Here is a 14729-nt window from a genome sequence, read left to right on the forward strand (position 1 = left end):
GACTAGTTGGAAAAGCTCTCCGAAGCGCTACGGTGAACAGTAGCAGCCTTACATAATGGATGGAGATAATTCACAAAAGTGGAAAAAGGAGTGTTCTTAATTGTGCGATTTGATCGAAAATTATGTGTTTCCGGGTTCTGATTCTAATGTGAAAATGATCGATTAGCAAAGTTCTAGTGATGGGATAGTTTCAAAACAGAAGAAAGTGCAAAATTCAACGAAAATGAGAATTCAGCGAGGAAAATGAATCGTAGCAGAGCGACATTTGAAATTGGTAAGCTTTCAAAGTAGTTAAAACTATTGAACGACAAACTTAGCAGCTCTTATCAAACGACCAATTTGTCACGGGTGGCACGTGCTAGTTAAAGAAACTGGTTTAGACATTTGCGTGGGTTTGTTGATGGCAGCAGTTCTCAGTAAAGAAAACCTCGAGGGTGAAAAAAGCTCCTCCATGATGGCTGCTGAGTGCTGAAAGATTTGCAGCTGAAAAATCGATATTTTCACGGGCTGGCTCACACCAGTGGAGCGTTCGTTGTCTCCATCGTCGTGATGGTACTTTGCGGCTATGTGTTGGGGTGTCGTCCTCCCCGTTAACATACATATATGCGACGCATTTTTGTGGAGCTATATGTACGTACTTAGTCTACGGGCGAGACGTGATGGGATTTATTTTCTGCATACAGAAATAGTATGACGTTTTGGCCTTGCTCCGTTGCGATAATATGATCAACGTTTCTATGAAAAGTAGGTTTGAAGTTTTGCGAATTGAAAATGGAGCAAAAACAAGACCTTTCCATGTGTTTCGGTCAAACGTTTTACATTTTGTTTGATATTCCATGTTGGACATTGAGCAAAATCAACCTTATAAATATGAAGAGTCTGAGGTGAACCAGTCTCGGGTCTAAAATCTCATAAATAAAGACATAAAAATATGAAGAGTGCTGAAAATTCGAGCTTTGTATTTATGCCAAATGTTTTTACATTAAATTACAAGAGGTTTTTATGCAGCAAGATGCAAAATGATATTTTTTTAGCACGAGTTGTATATTGATCCAATGAGGCTTGTTGAGTTGGATAAAAAGGAAAAAATCTAGGCTAGGAATCTACTTCGTCATATGCGCTAGTTCCCGTCATAGAAATAACAAAAGTTCCTGCTTTCTTTTGCCAAAGGCTACAGACTATCAATAACCAGCCGCTATAGCACTGAATCGAATAATTATGCGAAATTTTACACCGTTCAATTTTCACTTTTCTAACTTCCCTTGTTGAACCAACCTTCTATTCCCACCCCACAAAAGCTCTGTGGTACCTACTTCAAAATTGCATTTCACTCCTGCAAAAAGCTGTTCAGCTCAGAGGGATGACGAAGGACCAGAATTGGCCAGAATTAGCAACCCAGCATCCGATTCAACATGGCGTCCGATGTTTTTGTTTTGATAGCTCAAATAATGAAAAAAATAACTTGAAACATCGACACTGCCCAAGTAATACAGAAAACATCTTTGGATATCAACATTTTTAAAGATGTTTTTTAAGCGTATTATAAGCGACATAAAATACATTTTGTGTTGTTACCTGGTTGTAAATATGTTATGCAAAAACAAACAGCACCGAAAAATATCATGTACGGTACCACGCATAAAATACTTCGAAATTACAACTAAACAACAGAAGAATCTAGCAAACAAATAACTTTAATCAAGTCAAAATGTAAAACAAGAAGAAGCAACCAATGCTTATAATGGAATATAATATTTTTAGGATGTTATTGCCAATGGATTATCCGTTTCACGGGCGTATAGACGGCGAGGGATTAAAGACAGCTTCTTTCAAGTACCAGTGAGTTTTCAATAATGGCCACAAATATGTTGTGCGTTATTCTATTTTGACCAGTGATTGCGTCTTGGTCGAGCCACCATCAATGTTCAGTTTATCACATAACCTGTCACCCCAAACAGAGAATGATTATGATGGTTCCGCCACATATAATCACAAAGAAAATATAGTTAAATCTGGCCAGCATACGCAAAGGCAAAACATCCTGAGTCTAACTGGCCTCTCCAGTAATATCGACGTAGGTTGAATGGATAATCTTCCAAAAATAAACAATAAACTGTGCTGCAGAATAATTTTGCTGATCCAGTTTTAATCAATCGATGGAAACCAATTTCTGACACCTCCGGCGCTGTTATCAGCTGATTTACATGGTTACACACTCGGCCACTGGCTGACATGAAAACCTCCGGGACCCTGTCTTAGGGATACGGTTTGCTGAGTAGTTTTTTGATAGTTACGACCACCTAGAATCCTCCGGCAATTATAAACTTCCGTCGGGCCACCGAGACCAACAAGCAACGCTAGTGAGATTGGCAATGTTTTGATATTTTGACAGCTGCTGCTCTGTTAAGCATATAGTTCTATATAAGTTATTTTTACGTTTTGAAGATTTCCACAAAACAGAAATATGGCTTATGACTCTGATCTGTTGAAAAGATGTTTTTTAGATGTATTTTCAAAGTTCTTAAAACGGTCTTGGACAATATGTTGTACAGTTGTTATCGGAGTGTAATTTTATCGTAATTTCAACATTTCTAAATGCAAACACTGGAATTGTTGAGATATGTTTTGATTATTTTATAAAGACTACAATACCGGTCAAAAGTATGGTTACGCAAATAAAACAAAATACAAATTGGAACGTTTTGATGAGGTTTTTGAAAAATTTAAAACTTAAATTATTATTTTTTTGACTAGATATTTTTAATCTTACTTGAGTCAAAGCGAGTAGTGAACTATTGGCACATTTATAATTTTGTTAGAAATTTAAATTGATCTTAACATTTTTTAACGACACTGTAAGCGGCATTGAAGAGATGCCATATTGCTTTTCTTGTGGATTGAGGAAAATATCCCATCAAACCGCACCATTTAGTCGGTTCAACTTACAATTTTCAATTAAATTCAATGGCGATTGAATTATGGATGAGTAGAAACAACTGTTTCACCATAAATCTCAAACCGCAAGTGGAACACCACACTACTGAGGAGTGTTGGAAATGTCATGAATTTTATAGTAATTATTTACAAAATGTTATGTGTAATCATCGCAATTTATCACTTGGACTTATTTTTTTCCAAATTGCTAGAATACATCCCATTTACTTTTTGGCGGTTGCAACTTAGCGTACGCATTAATAAATTTTCTATTCGTATCAGTTTGTTTAATAAATGGTATCCGTAGGTTGTGTGACCTACAAATAGCCTAAATACAACCTTAACATATGATATGTAATATAAAAGTTGCGCATCAGTTATATAACTTTGAAATAACTTAATTTCAACCAATGAAAATAATTGTACCATTTAAGTATTTAACAAGTTTTTTTTATTGACACATAACTTAATTTGAGCTAATCAATGAACGAAAGCTGGGTGGAACGCTATTATTAGTACTATAAGTATATTGGAAAACATCTTATACAACCTGAAAGATGTTTTATAAGCCGCCATTTTTTGCGCTGTTTTAAATATATAAGTGTTTAAAACTAAGTAAATAATACAAGAAAAATACAACAGAGCTTGTACGAAAAGTGTATTTTAAACTATTATAATAGCAAGCTGTGTTACTTGGGTGCTTCGCTGTGACATATAATATCGTGCAAAGTGTTAAAGAAAGAGAAACCATGATAAAACAACAACAATTTCGTTTAAAATGTGTAATTCCCGAAATAAGCACTAGCAACACACGAGCCGCACACCCGAAAATCAGGAGCAAGTTAGGGTAAACCGACCAGTAAGTGGGTACCAAAACGCTCCGTACCAAAAACGATGATGGTGAGAGCGGCGATGTACCGCGTTTGACAGCTGTGTCACCCCACTACTGGTTCAGCTAATCAAATAAATCGACACTGTTTTTTCATTAGGGCCTAGCTGACATTTTCGGATTCTCTTCATCGATCCTTTCTTTGTGTTATTACAAAAGGTATATTGAGTTTTCCAAAGATTTTTTGGTTGAAATGCGAAGAAGACGACTACATCTTTCTATAGAAACAAAAAGAATAACGATTTTGTTTGTTTTGATCAAGTTATTAGCGAAAGAGAGAGTCGACGAAGAAAAATCGATCAAGTCAGTTAGGCCCTTTTGAAAAATCATTGTCGAAATCAGTTTTTTTCCCGTCGGTAAAATGTAAACAACAAGTTGTCTTCGCCTAGGGAGGATGCAAGCAAATGTGTGCGTGGATTTTCACAACCACAGAGAATAGTTATTTATGTAACGAGTTGCAAAATGATGATTTTTACAACGAGTTGCATACTAGTAGTTTACGCAACAAGGTGCAGAATGAAGATTTTTACAGCACGAGTCGTACATTTGGATAATTACGACGAGTGCTGTAAAAATCGAGTTCTGCAACGAGTTGGGTACAACGTTTTTTGCAATTTCATAAATTACCGCTTGAGGTTAGTTTTTAACAAAACTTTTTCATCAAACTGCACACTGCTGTTCATAGCCTTGCTTAAAAAAATCTGATCATAACAGGTTATACTGTGATATACGATACGCAACTTCTCTGTGACTGTACCTTATTACGATACGAGACTCAGCTGAAAATGTTTGATTTATTTATGCGTTAATGCAACTAAATTTTCATGATTTACATGTTATTCAGCAGCTAAAAAAAAACAGATTACGAAATGCATTTCGTGAGCACAAACTGATTCAATGAAAAATGTTTGTAAGAGCTCTTCATGAGGTGGATCAAATGGATCTATGTTACCCCGCTGATGAATGATACCCCGCTTTACGGTACCATTGTTTGTTCTAGGAACTTCACTTAGGATTAAGATACTTCGTCACAACTGAAATATTGAAGAAATATATGTTGGTTTGCACTTAAGAGGAAACAAATCATCATCATTTAGCAAAAAATCAAAAGCAGTTTTCTCGCTAAAATCTCAACCAATGTTAATGAAAATTTACATTGCACCCTAGATACCATCTGGATAGCAGTGAAACCATTTTCAATGACGGTTTTGTGATTCAGAGCAAGAAAACTGCTTTTTTAATAATTGATGATTGCTGATGACTGAATGATGGTTATTTGAATTCAAAAGTGGATCGATTGATTACACGCTAGTAGTGACCAATCGATAAACTTTGCTTTGAAAACTGTCATTTTATTTTTCATATTATTGTGTTGGTAACATTCAAGGTATTCTTCATATCTTCACCTTACACCAGCATAGACCCTAAAAATACAAAGTTTTTTTTATTTATTAGTTAGCTCTACTTCTGAATTTCTTTTCAGAAACACTGATTAGAGTTAATGGATTCTCCAGATGTCTTCTACGGTTTATTATTCTATTTTCTCATGATCAGTTCTACTAGCTCTCGTAATGTCTTCCAACAAGGTTTTTTCATCCCCAATTTTTCAGGAATTTTTAAAATAATTCCTCCCGGAATTTCATCCATGGTTCTTTCGGGGATTCCTGCTGAGCTTCCTTTCGAAATTCCTGCCATGGTTCCCCCAAAAATTCCATCAGGTAGTCTTTACAGGATTCCTTCAGGAATAAAGTCATCCCTGATTTATTGACAATTTTTTGAAATTTCGTATCCTCTCCATACTAGCGCATGTTGCAAACTTTAAACTCTATTTAGTACAATGCCTACTTTTGTCGAATGTGACTGTTATGCAGTTATGGGCAGTTCAGTAGCTAAACAAACATATTACGAAATGCATTTCGTGAGCACAAACTGATTCAATGAAAAATGTTTGTAAGAGCTCTTCATGAGGTGGATCAAGTCGATCGCTGTTACCCCGTTGATCAATAATACCCCGCTTTACGGTACCTTTGTTTGTTCTAGGAAATTCACTTTGGGTTAAGATATGACGAGGTCACAATACATGTTGGTTTGCACTTAAGAGGAAACAAATCATCATCATTTAGCAAAAAATCAAAAGCAGTTTTCTCGCTAAAATCTCAACCAATGTTAATGAAAATTTACATTGCACCCTAGATACCATCTGGATAGCAGTGAAACCATTTTCAATGACGGTTTTGTGATTCAGAGCAAGAAAACTGCTTTTTTAATAATTGATGATTGCTGATGACTGAATGATGGTTATTTGGATTCAAAAGTGGATCGATTGATTACACGCTAGTAGTGACCAATCGATAAACTTTGCTGTGAAAACTGTCATTTTATTTTTCATATTATTGTGTTGGTAACATTCGACGTACTCTTCATATCTTCACCTTACACCAGCATAGACCCTAAAAATACAAAGTTTTTTTATTTATTAGTTAGCTCTACTTCTGAATTTCTTTTCAGAAATACTTATTAGAGTTAATGAATTCTCCAGATGTCTTCTACGGTTTATTATTCTATTTTCTCATGATCAGTTCTACTAGCTCTCGTAATATTTTCCAACAAGTGCATATCTAAGGCTTTTTCATCCCCAGTTTTTCAGGAATTTTTAAAATAATTCCTTCCGGAATTTCATCCATGGTTCTTTCAGGGATTCCTGCTGAGCTTCCTTTCGAAATTCCTGCCATGGTTCCCTCAAAAATTCCATCAGGTAGTCTTTACAGGATTCCTTCAGGAATAAAGTCATCCCTGATTTAGGAGATCTTGAAAGGATTCTATCAGGAACTATAACTGATAACTGATGATTTTTCACGGATTCTTGCTGGAATTACTTCACAGATTCCTCCTGGTATTCTTTAAAAGATTTCTAGTATATTCAGAGAATCCTAGTATAATTCTTTCAGGTATACGGACCTGGATTCCTGCTGATATTCCTTGAAAGATTCTTCTCGGATTTTTTTTCAGGGATTTCTGTCGGGATTTCTCCAGTAATTCCTCCCGGGATTTCTTCTGTGATTCTTTAAGTCAAGCTTCCAGCTGAGATTCCACTCAGGATTCTACCAGATATGACTCCCAGCATACTCCCGGGATTCCTTTAGGGATTTTTGCTGGGATCGCTTCAGAAATTCTTGAACTGACGAATGTTTTAGTCGGCATTCCTTCAGGGATTTGTGAAGGATTCCTTTAGGAATTCCTGCTAGGATTGTTTCAGGAATTTCTCCTTGTATTCTTTCAAAAATTCCATGCGGGAATCTTTCAGGTATTCACACCAGGTTTCTTGCTTGGGGTTTTTATAGGTTTTTTTTTTGACATTCTTCAAATGATTTGTATGATTCCACTCGGGATTTTTCCAGTTATTCTTCCAAGGAGTCCTGCCGATCTTCCAGTCGGAATTTATTCCGAGATTTCTTTGAGGATCCCATGAGAGATTCTGAACGGGATTTCTTTTGTGACTTTCAGGGATTTCTCTCAGGATTTCTACAGGAGAACTTCCCCAAGCGTGAGTTTACAGCTTATAAGAGTGGAAGAACAAGAGAAAAATAGAGAAACGGAGAGAAATACGCTTTTTATGCACGTACATTTCTCTAGTAAACCATGACGTCATCTGACATTCAGTTTCTTACTCTTCTTGAGTAGTTATCTTCTATTTCACTAAAGGTAGATGCATTGTAAATATACGGATCAGAATTCAACGATAGTATAATAGTTGTGCTTAAGAAGAGCTTGAAAAAAAGTATCGGATGTTGAGGACCACGTTGAAGAATTTTTTTGGAACTACACCATAGGCTTCCATTTTTTTTTTTTCGTGAAATCATGTTTGTTTAATTGGAACTTGACTGTTGATAATCAATTTTTACGAAGATTACAATTGTGAGACACCTTGGGCGATAACGGGCTAAGTGACTATGATTTAAATAAAAAAAAATCAAGTGTTACGTCTGTTTGTCTGTGGTGTCAATATATATTTTGTTGAAAAAATGCAGAAATCAAGCTAATACTTGATTTTTGCATTCAAAAAAGCACTGACCAAAATAGAGGCATTGCCGCAGTTTTGGCCATATTCTCAACTTTGGTTTCTATTTTAGCCAACCACGTGTATTTCTTATCCCTTTCGGGACGGAGCACAAAAAAGTGAAATCTCCATATAAATGGCTCAATTTTGACTATCCAGAACGCTTAGATCTCCCAACAAAACAACATTTTTTGTGGAAGAACCACTCTTTATCTTTCGATTTTTAGCTTTGACTACCAAGATAAATCGGAAAAAAGCGACAGATAAAACTTTTTCATTTTGTACGGTTTTGTTAAACTTGTTGTGGTAAATCTCACATGAAACATAAACAAAAGTTGCACAAATACAAGTACAACTGATGGATCAACTTTCAAAACAGTTTACATATAACATTTATGTTTTAGCAAAGACTAAAAAATGAAAAAAAATGTGCAAAACTATTACTGCTCAACAGCCACGCTATGTCTGAACCAGCAGATTATAAAAATAGAATGTACATCGGGTTTCTTTCCATAAAACATCAGTATTCAAGCTATATTTTCATTTGCAGAAGGTTTTAAAATATTCTATCGGTGAAAATTTTTCCATACATTTTGTATGGGAGAGAAATTGACCGAACATGAGGATTTCAAGCAAATTTGTATGAAAAACGGTCAAAAAGATGGAAAAATCAAAATTTTCTCGATAGAATATTTTGAAACCTTCTGCAAATGAAAATATAGCTTGAATACTGATGTTTTATGGAAAGAAACCCGATGTACATTCAATTTTTATAATCTGTTGGTTCAGACATAGCGTGCAGCACAATTGTGATGATTTAACACGAAAGGGTTATGGAACCCGATCAGAAAGGCATAACAAAAACAAAACATAATTATATCAACGGTTGATATCTATATCATGGTTTCTTATATTCAGATATATTTGTTGGAATCGGTACGAAAACTAGTTTGTATTATTTCAAGGTTCTAACAAAGTCAGTTACAATAAATGAATATGTGATTTAATTATCTTTACATCAACATTATAACAAAATCAGTAATAATTTTTAAAATGCAATGTGTAACTAATCAATTTTTTTGGTAGTTTTAAGAGCGTAAATTAACCGTTGTATGGCGCCATTATGTTCAGAAAACACACAATTGTTGATATCCTTTATTATATGAACTACCCAAAAAGCTCATGTCTACATCAAATTTGTACAGAAAGCTTATGACTTTGGAAGGTGGAAAATGAGGTAAGCAACTCCACCATTACGTGATGATATTGGGTAATTTAAAATGTTTCTTATCATGATCCAGATCTCCTGCACAGCTCGTATGTTCAGCAAAGTTGTTCATGATTCTTGAAATTCTCGTATGGTGTAAAATTTTATTCACAATTTCACTACTACGAGATATTTGATATGTTAAATCTCATTATTCTGCTGTCCTAGGAAGTTCGGATCATCACTCATCAGCGAAGTTGTCGAGAAGTCCTTGGCTCTCAAGTGGAAAATGTTATATTTAATTGAACCGCGGCGTTTACATTTGTTTACAGGATTTTGTACATGTCTTACAGGTTGTCTGATTATTATGGATGGCCTCGGAGTACTTTCAGGGAATATTCCTAGAGATATTAAAAGTATTTCTCTTGTAGGTCTTCTAGGGAGCTCCCTAGAAGTTCTTCCAGAGATCTCTCCGAGAGTTTTCTCAACGATTCCTACGAGAATTCTTACTGACGATCCTCCAGTCAAATATTCAAATATTTCTCAAAAAGTTCTTAAAGAGATTTCCACTAGAGTTCCCCCAGAAATTGTGGTTGGAGAATTCTTCAGCAACTTCTCCAAGGATTTCTTAAGAAAGGCTTCCGATGATTCCTACAAAAAAATCTCTAAAGATTCCTACGGTAATTCCTCCAAGGAATTCCTCTAGAGATTTTTTCCTATATTTTTCAAAGGATTCCTCCAGGAATTTCTGCAAAAAATCCATAAGAAAATCCTCCACGTATTCTTCCGGGTAATCCTCTAAGGAATTCTTCAACAATTCCTCCATGATTTTTTCCATGACCTCTTCTTTGAATTCTTTAAAGAACTTTGCCCCAAGGATTTGTTGAAAGATTATTTCATATACATGTTGGAATCCCAAGTAAACCACTCCTATGAACCATAATCTCTGATCATATATCACGAAAACACTTTCCAATTCACCAATTATACAGGGTGTTAGGTTCCTGAGTGCAAACTTTTTAAAGGGTGATAGAGGACCATAAATGGTGAAAAAAATTGTTCTACGCATATGGTCAAATCTCAACCGTTACGTATTTATTGAACTTCCCATGTTTTTGACTCTTATTGCCTTAACTGGCAATAACTTTAAAATGGTTAAAATTATCGAAGTTTTTTTTTACACTTATTCGAAAGATTATTGAATTTTCTATTAAATGGCATCTTTGAATCGATTGGTTTAGTTAAATAACTAAGTTTTCTGGAGCAAAATAGCTGAAAATAGTGTATTTTTATTGGTTTTTGTCAATTACACTAGTTTACAGCATTTTTGAACTCGGTAAGCTGATGGTCATTTTTGGTGTAGAATCATGCCCTGAGTTCGAAAACGCGAAGGAAAAAAATTACAGTAGAGCGGAAATTTTTTCGACTTTCCATACAAGGTTGATGATTTGAAATTAGAGGTTCCATTTCCCGGCCATTTTGGTTGTCCCGGGATTCGGGATAAAATTTGTTGCTTGTCCCGGGAAATCCCGGGTTCCCGGGAAATTTATCAATCTGCTTAAAAACACATTTTTGCGATCAGAAATATGTTATATTCATCATATCAAATAAATAAATGGTTCACATCAAGTAACTGGTCTTATCAATTTGAATTCGTTCTCTGAAAATACGACTTCAAGAAGCAAATGTTTTTTGATGATTTCATCGAACAGTGAGGGTCGCTTTTTTAGAACGGATATATCCGGAGTTCGATTTTAAAATTGGGGGTCAACTTACCATGTAGCTCAAAAAGTGACAACTCTTTCGCAATTACTTTCGAAAATTCAATCATTTCCGAATCAGTCTAAGACGGGTTGCCATATTACTTTATAGCCGATTCCAGTTCTTCGCGCATGCTCGATGGTGTTATGCATACAAGGCAATCCAGCATTCAACTCGGCAGCATCATTATCGGTCTGTCTTTGGCAGTCTCGCAACAATCGAACTCCCAGTTTCTTGATGAATTTAATCATTTGCGTTTTCGATGAGCTTTCCAGTTCTGCTGGCACTTGCGTTGACGACGGAAGACCTTGAAGGAACTTTAGCGCTGTTATTATTTCCTTTTGGCGCCGATTGTTGATTCTTTTCATAATTGCATGGAAGAGGTCGGAAATTCTAACATTGGAGTTACTTTTTGTAAGCTTCGAATACAAGAACCTCAAGCTGCCTTCCGTAGACAATAATATAGCATCTCGTCTTCCCAATGCTTCCGAAACGAGTATGATTGGCTGAAGAGCTTCCTGATGATTTTTGCAGCTTCAAAATCATTGTCCATGTCCAACATAAGTCTAGAAAGGCCTATTTCAAGAAAATTCTCTTTGATGCTATCAAAACCGTAAATGAAGTGCTCCAGCATTGTTTCAGTCAAGTTTCAACGAGTTTTGATGTCCACACATAGTTAAAATGGTTTATGTAACATTTTCGTGATTTTTTGTTGAAGGCGATTTTTGAAAAAAAAATCACGACTCTTCGAATACGTTTCAGAGATTCTCCAAATTCAAATCAAAGCGAAAAATATGTGTAAGAAATGTGCGTCCCGGGAATCCCGGGATTTTCGGGACGGTGAAAAATGTTATCCCGGGATTCGGGAAATCCCGAATTTTTCAAGATCCCGGGATTTTTTGTCCCGGGATATCCCGGGATGGAACCTCTATTTGAAATCGATTTTTGTTCTATTTTTAAGCAAAGTCGCTCACTTCAAATATTTCATTCTCCGTAATCAATGCTCCGATTGAGCTGAAATTTTTACTGTAACTCGCCTACATATGATATGTCAAATAAACGTCGAGAAAGAATTTTTAAGTTGTTTTTTTCTTATTGAAAAAAATACATTTCATCAAAAATTTTTGGAAATTTTGCTAAAATTTAAGAAGATCATCCCTAAAACTCGCCAATATCTTGAATTTCATCAATCTGATGCAAAACCTGTATTCAGATGTTCGAATGGTATTGTATTCAGCTTTTAATTTATGGAAAAAGATTCAAAATTGGTTAAACAAAACGCAATATATTTGAATTTTAGTAAATTACATATTTTGAAAAGTTGCAAAACTTGATATTGAGCTAAAACTCAAAAACTGTTCTACTTAAAATTTTTTGAAGGTCGGTTTCGAAATCAGCACTAAATTGTGCTTCAAAAACTTTGGTCGTTGACAGAAGTTCACGACTTTCGTTTTATTTTGTAAACTTGTGTTATCTTTGAAACATGCGTAATAATTTAAAATTCTTTCTTTGGCAAAGTGGTGGCCCCTGTTACACTCTACAATTCGTTCTCTGACACCAAACTTCTAGCTCTTATCGTTTTCTTGCAATGTTGATTTAAATGTGCGGCACAATGCGCAAAAAAGTGCTTTCCATGACAGTTCCAAATTTATGATCTGAAATGCGATGTTAAAATCGAAATTGCAACAAAACGATAAGAGATAGAAGTGTAATGTCAAAGAACGAATTGTAGAGTGGAACGGGGGCCACAACTTTGCCAAAGAAAGAATTTTAAATTATTATGCAGTTTTCAAAGATAATTCACAAAAACAAATTAAAACACACAACTTTTAAGCTATTTGCTCTAGAAAACTTAGTTATTTAACTAAACCAATCGGTTCTAAGATGCCATTTGATAGAAAATTAGGGTTAAAAAACTGCGATAAGTTTGACCATTTTAAAGTTATAGCCAGTTAAGGCAATAAGAGTCAAAAACATGGGGAGTTCAATAACTACGTAACGGTTGAGATTTGACCATATGCGTAGAACAATTTTTTTCACCATTTATGGTCCTCTATCACCCTTTAAAAAGATTGCACTCAGGAACCTAACACCCTGTATTTCACCGACTAGATCATGTCGCCTTTGTCGCCTGTCGGAGCTCTCAACTTAAACTACTAATATGAATTCAATTGTACAGTATACAGATCATTCGTGATAAGGATTTCCCGCGAGGTTTAACTGTTGGTTTAACTTAAGTTTAAAATCCAACATACATTTCCTTCCTTGGGAATTTCTTCAGAGAATCCAAAAGGGAGATTCTTTAAGACATTCATAGCAAATTACTTCAGCCTATGCATCACAAATTCCTTAAAGGATTCTCCATCAGGGAAAATCCATTAGCAATTCTGAAGGATCTCAGTAATTAATTATTAAGTTCTAGTTTTAGAGTTAAACTTTACAATCCAATTCTAATTTCTTCGAAATTTCTTAGTATGTGGTCACTCAGTCTCTGTTGTGAATATCACTACAATTTCCTACAGCTTTTTTTCCGCATAGATAATCTGTGTATGCAAATCATAGTTATGTACTACCAAATGAAGTGTAGTTGTTTTGTAAGAGTTATTAAAATGTTTAGTTCAACAGCGAAACGAAGTGTTTTGATATCCCTTTGGATTTTCTAAATGCTCTGTGTTCGAAAACAAATTACTTCAAGTATTTGTCGAAAGGTTTCTTTACAAATTTTATCGACAATTACACCAATGACTCATGGAAATGTTTTTTTTCTATGCTTTTAAAAATTTATTCATAAATTCCTTCAAGGGAATATTCCTGCAAGAATTTGCGGTGGATATCCCTACCGAAACATTCACCACTTAAGCGCCATAATACTACTGAACAACTTTGCAGAAGGCATATCATGAAATAATAATGGAATAAAACATGCGTAACAAACGCTTTAAACATTTAAATAAACGCTGGCGCAACTGGTGCTTACTTTCACACTTTTCGCTATTTGAAAGTCATTAGCTATCTGTTCACGTTAATTAATAACACGAAGATATATTTAATTGCTATCAATTGTATTAGGAACAGTTTCGTGTGACGTCCATTCGCGTAAGTACAGCGCCTGCGATGTGAGCTCCAACTCCGAAGTAGTGAACGCTGGCTCTAGTGCACAACAAGCGCGCACGACATTGAAGCTGAGGGACTAAATGGGCAGTAGTAACGTGCATGGTGACGTCATAACTGGATATGGTGCGTCATACTTTCCCTCTCCGGTTTGTTGGATCAGCGAGTCTATTTATAGAGGAGCTACCAATATGAAGAACCATTTCAGCTTATACTTACCGCCCCTCACTTCAAGTGCTGCGATGGCCTCACTGGTAAAAACGACGAGCTCGTGTTCTAGATTCTAGCCGTCGTAGGTTCGAATCCCTGGGTTTTATATATACTATGTGGAGAAGTTTTTTGATGCCAGTAACTTTTTACTAAAAATAAAATTTCATTCTAAAAATTGATTACCCAAAAATGAGTTAATTTTTACACTACTTAATTTTTACCCAATATATTTATAACTGCTTTATAACAACATGTGATATAATTTGATTGATTTTTTATATCTCATTTTGTTATAAGCTTGTTATAATTGTATCAAGATCTGTTATAATTATGTTATGACTAGAGCAATTTTAGTTATAATTTTTGTTATTTTAACACCTACGCGGCGAATTTTATAACTCATTCTGTTATGAAAAATCTTTGAAATAAATAACTTAATCGGTTATAATTTTGTTATGCCTTTCTGATCGGGAAGTGGCCAAATCAGAAGCACCCTGGCCAAAATAGACGTATGGGACTTGATTTTTTAAGGATTTTTTTCATTCAGTTTTCACTCAAAA

General features: G+C 35.2%; 1 protein-coding gene across 8 annotated transcripts in view; it reads left to right on the top strand.

Moving 5' to 3' along the window:
- Nucleotides 1-14729, top strand: part of LOC109403571 (MAP kinase-activating death domain protein) — a 116105-nt gene that overhangs the window by 33 nt on the left and 101343 nt on the right. For all 8 annotated transcript variants that reach the window (XM_029861542.2, XM_029861544.2, XM_062845366.1 and 5 more), the window contains exon 1: nt 1-274. This exon is cut by the window's left edge. The gene's annotated coding sequence lies outside the window, so the exon portion shown is untranslated. The remainder of the gene's footprint in view (nt 275-14729) is intronic.

The sequence above is a fragment of the Aedes albopictus genome, chromosome 1 (genome assembly GCF_035046485.1).
Source record: "Aedes albopictus strain Foshan chromosome 1, AalbF5, whole genome shotgun sequence".
NCBI classification, from domain to species: Eukaryota; Metazoa; Arthropoda; class Insecta; order Diptera; family Culicidae; genus Aedes; species Aedes albopictus.